Below are 5,000 nucleotides of genomic sequence, written 5' to 3'. Positions count from 1 at the left end.
ACACTACATAACCCCCTATATAACAGCTACTCTTCTGGGAAGGCTTTAATATGGAGTTGGTCCCCCTATAACAGCATAACTCTTCTGGGAAGGCACTACATAACCTATATAGTTGGTACCCTTAACATATATTACATGACCAACAGTATGTGGACTCTTCTGGGAAGGCTTTAATATGGAGTTGGACCCCTTTGCTGCTATAACAGCCTCCACTCTACTGGGAAGGCATTAATATGGAGTTGGTCCCCCTTTGCTGCTATAACAGCCTCCACTCTTCTGGGAAGGCATTAATATGGAGTTGGTCCCCCTCTATAACAGCCTCCACTCTTCTGGGAAGGCATTAATATGGAGTTGGTCCCCTTTGCTGCTATAACAGCCTCCACTCTTCTGGGAAGGCATTAATATGGAGTTGGTCCCCCTTTGCTGCTATAACAGCCTCCACTCTTCTGGGAAGGCATTAATATGGAGTTGGTCCCCCCCTATAACAGCCTCCACTCTTCTGGGAAGGCTTTAATATGGAGTTGGTCCCCCTTTGCTGCTATAACAGCCTCCACTCTTCTGGGAAGTCATTAATATGGAGTTGGTCCCCCTTTGCTGCTATAACAGCCTCCACTCTTCTGGGAAGTCATTAATATGGAGTTGGTCCCCCTTTGCTGCTATAACAGCCTCCACTCTTCTGGGAAGGCATTAATATGGAGTTGGTCCCCCTTTGCTGCTATAACAGCCTCCACTCTTCTGGGAAGGCTTTAATATGGAGTTGGTCCCCCTTTGCTGCTATAACAGCCTCCACTCTTCTGGGAAGGCATTAATATGGAGTTGGTCCCCCTTTGCTGCTATAACAGCCTCCACTCTTCTGGGAAGGCTTTAATATGGAGTTGGTCCCCCTTTGCTGATATAACAGCCTCCACTCTTCTGGGAAGGCATTAATATGGCTAGTTGGGAAGTCCCCCTGGAGTTGGAACCCCCTTTGCTGCTATAACAGCCTCCACTCTTCTGGGAAGGCATTAATATGGAGTTGGTCCCCCTTTGCTGCTATAACAGCCTCCACTCTTCTGGGAAGTCATTAATATGGAGTTGGTCCCCCTTTGCTGCTATAACAGCCTCCACTCTTCTGGGAAGTCATTAATATGGAGTTGGTCCCCCCTTTGCTGCTATAACAGCCTCCACTCTTCTGGGAAGTCATTAATATGGAGTTGGTCCCCCCTTTGCTGCTATAACAGCCTCCACTCTTCTGGGAAGTCATTAATATGGAGTTGGTCCCCCTATAACAGCCTCCACTCTTCTGGGAAGTCATTAATATGGAGTTGGTCCCCCTTGGCTATAACAGCCTCCACTCTTCTGGGAAGGCTTTAATATGGAGTTGGTCCTTCTGGGAATTTGCTGCTATAACAGCCTCCACTCTTCTGGGAAGGCTTTAATATGGATGTTGGAACATTGCTGCTATAACAGCCTCCACTCTTCTGGGAAGGCTTTCCACTAGATGTTGGAACATTGCTGCTATAACAGCCTCCACTCTTCTGGGAAGGCTTTCCACTAGATGTTTCATTGCTGATAACAGCCTTGGAACATTGCTGCTATAACAGCCTCCACTCTTCTGGGAAGGCTTTCCACTAGATGTTGGAACATTGCTGCTATAACAGCCTCCACTCTTCTGGGAAGGCTTTCCACTAGATGTTGGAACATTGCTGCTATAACAGCCTCCACTCTTCTGGGAAGGCTTTCCACTAGATGTTGGAACATTGCTGCTATAACAGCCTCCACTCTTCTGGGAAGACTTTCCACTAGATGTTGGAACATTGCTGCTATAACAGCCTCCACTCTTCTGGGAAGGCTTTCCATTAGATGTTGGAACATTGCTGCTATAACAGTCTCCACTCTTCTGGGAAGGCTTTCCACTAGATGTTGGAACATTGCTGCTATAACAGCCTCCACTCTTCTGGGAAGGCTTTCCACTAGATGTTGGAACATTGCTGCTATAACAGCCTCCACTCTTCTGGGAAGGCTTTCCACTAGATGTTGGAACATTGCTGCTATAACAGCCTCCACTCTTCTGGGAAGGCTTTCCACTAGATGTTGGAACATTGCTGCTATAACAGCCTCCACTCTTCTGGGAAGGCTTTCCAGTAGATGTTGGGACATTGCTGCTATAACAGCCTCCACTCTTCTGGGAAGGCTTTCCACTAGATGTTGGAACATTGCTGCTATAACATCCTCCACCAATCTGGGAAAACTTTCCACTAGATGTTGGGACATTGCTGCGGGACCTTGCTTCCATTCAGCCACAAGAGCAGTGAGGTTGGGCACTTCCCCAAACTGTTGCCACAAAGTTGGAAGCACAGAATCATCTAGAATGTCATTGTATGCTGTAGCGTTAAGACTTCCCTTCACTGGAACTGAGGGGCCTGAACCATGAAAAACAGACCACTGCTGGCCATGTAGTGAATCATCATCATCATCATCATCATCATCATCATCATCATCATCATCATCATCATCATCATCATCATCATCATCATCATCATCACTTGGGCCGACAATGTGGATTGGGGCGGCAGGGTAACCTAGCGGTTAGAGCGTTGGGCTAGTAACCGCAAGGTTGCAAGTTCAAATCCCCAAGCTGACAAGGTACAAATCTGTCGTTCTGCCCCTGAACAGGCAGTTAACCCACTGTTCTTAACTGACTTGCCTAGTTAAATAAAGGTGAAAAAATTGTGTTATTATGTTGACCGGAGAACTGCTGCCACCTGCTGGATATCAGTGGTAATGACGGTGTCTCTGTCTTACATTTACATTTAAGTCATTTAGCAGACGCTCTTATCCAGAGCGACTTACAAATTGGTGCATTCACCTTATGACATCCAGTGGAACAGCCACTCTGTCTTAGATAGGAACACTAAGGCTGGAGATGGGGACTGTCTCTGTCTAGGCCAGGTCTGTCTCTGTCTAGGCCAGGTCTGTCTCTGTCTAGGCCAGGTGAACTAAGACTGGAGATGGGGCCTCTCTAGGCCAGGTCTGTCTCTGTCTAGGTCAGGTACACTAAGGCTGGAGATGGGGTCTGTCTAGGCCAGGTCAGGTCTGTCTCTGTCTAGGCCAGGTCAGGTCTGTCTCTGTCTAGGCCAGGTCAGGTCTGTGTCTGCCTAGGCCAGGTACACTAGGCCAGGTCTGGACTGTAATATAATAAAAAAAATATATGCCATTTAGCAGACGCTTTTATCCAAAGCGACTTACAGTCATGTGTGCATACATTCTACGTATGGGTGGTCCCGGGAATCGAACCCACTACCCTGGCGTTACAAGCGCCATGCTCTACCAAATGAGCTACAGAAGGTCAGGTTTGTCTCTGTCGAGACCAGGTCTGGTCTGTCTCTGTATAGGCCAGGTCAGGTTTGTCTCTGTCTAGGTCAGGTCTGTCTCTGTCGAGACCAGGTCTGGTCTGTCTCTGTCTAGGCCAGGTCAGGTCTGTCTCTGTCTTGGCCAGGTCAGGTCTGTCTCTGTCTAGGCCAGGTCAGGTCTGTCTCTGTCTAGGCCAGGTCAGGTCTGTCTCTGTCTAGGCCAGGTCAGGTTCCACTAACAGTGCACAACTTCATACTCCAATAAGGTTGTTATGACAACCTGTGTGAATAATCTAGAGGAACACTGTTATTATGTTGATGCACGTGGTAAGTAATATATTACTTATTATGCATATTCATTATACAGGTAGCCTAGTGGTTAGAGCAGGAAGCCTAGTGGTTAGAGCCAGGTAGCCTAGTGGTTAGAGCAGGTAGCCTAGTGGTTAGAGACAGGTAGCCTAGTGGTTAGAGCAGGTTGCCTAGTGGTTAGAGACAGGTAGCCTAGTGGTTAGAGCAGATAGCCTAGTGGTTAGAGCAGGTAGCCTAGTGGTTAGAGCAGGTAGCCTAGTGGTTAGAGCAGGTAGCCTAGTGGTTAGAGCAGGTAGCCTAGTGGTTAGAGAAGGTAGCCTAGTGGTTAGAGCTGGTAGCCTAGTGGTTAGAGACAGGTAGCCTAGTGGTTAGAGACAGGTAGCCTAGTGGTTAGAGCAGGTAGCCTAGTGGTTAGAGCAGGTAGCCTAGTGGTTAGAGACAGGTAGCCTAGTGGTTAGAGCAGGTAGCCTAGTGGTTAGAGCAGGTAGCCTAGTGGTTAGAGCAGGTAGCCTAGTGGTTAGAGCAGGTAGCCTAGTGGTTAGAGACAGGTAGCCTAGTGGTTAGAGACAGGTAGCCTAGTGGTTAGAGACAGGTAGCCTAGTGGTTAGAGCAGGTAGCCTAGTGGTTAGAGCAGGTAGCCTAGTGGTTAGAGACAGGTAGCCTAGTGGTTAGAGCAGGTAGCCTAGTGGTTAGAGCAGGTAGCCTAGTGGTTAGAGCAGGTAGCCTAGTGGTTAGAGCAGGTAGCCTAGTGGTTAGAGCAGGTAGCCTAGTGGTTAGAGCAGGTAGCCTAGTGGTTAGAGCAGGTAGCCTAGTGGATAGAGCAGGTAGCCTAGTGGTTAGAGCAGGTAGCCTAGTGGTTAGAGCAGGTAGCCTAGTGGTTAGAGCAGGTAGCCTCGTGTTTAGAGCAGGTAGCCTAGTGGTTAGAGCAGGTAGCCTAGTGGTTAGAGCAGGTAGCCTAGTGTTTAGAGCAGGTAGCCTAGTGGTTAGAGCAGGTAGCCTAGTGGTTAGAGCAGGTAGCCTAGTGGATAGAGCAGGTAGCCTAGTGTTTAGAGCAGGTAGCCTAGTGGTTAGAGCAGGTAGCCTAGTGGATAGAGCAGGTAGCCTAGTGTTTAGAGCAGGTAGCCTAGTGGTTAGAGCCAGGTAGCCTAGTGGTTAGATCAGGTAGCCTAGTGGCTAGAGCAGGTAGCCTAGTGGTTAGAGCAGGTAGCCTAGCGGTTAGAGCAGGTAGCCTAGCGGTTAGAGCCAGGTAGCCTAGTGTTTAGAGCAGGTAGCCTAGTGGTTAGAGCCAGGTAGCCTAGTGGTTAGAGCCAGGTAGCCTAGTGGTTAGAGCCAGGTAGCCTAGTGGTTAGAGCAGTTAGT

General features: G+C 48.6%; 1 long non-coding RNA gene across 1 annotated transcript; it reads left to right on the top strand.

The window, feature by feature from the left end:
- The first annotated feature begins 3,789 nt into the window (after positions 1-3,789).
- LOC127920228 (uncharacterized) lies at positions 3,790-4,526 on the top strand. The gene is made up of 3 exons (XR_008105435.1): positions 3,790-3,933; positions 4,041-4,167; positions 4,234-4,526. It is a non-coding gene; the product is annotated as an uncharacterized LOC127920228 (long non-coding RNA).
- The last annotated feature ends 474 nt before the right edge of the window (positions 4,527-5,000 follow it).

This window comes from Oncorhynchus keta, unplaced genomic scaffold, assembly GCF_023373465.1.
Source record: "Oncorhynchus keta strain PuntledgeMale-10-30-2019 unplaced genomic scaffold, Oket_V2 Un_contig_18663_pilon_pilon, whole genome shotgun sequence".
NCBI classification, from domain to species: domain Eukaryota; kingdom Metazoa; phylum Chordata; class Actinopteri; order Salmoniformes; family Salmonidae; genus Oncorhynchus; species Oncorhynchus keta.
This window is presented reverse-complemented; position numbering and strand designations above follow the sequence as displayed.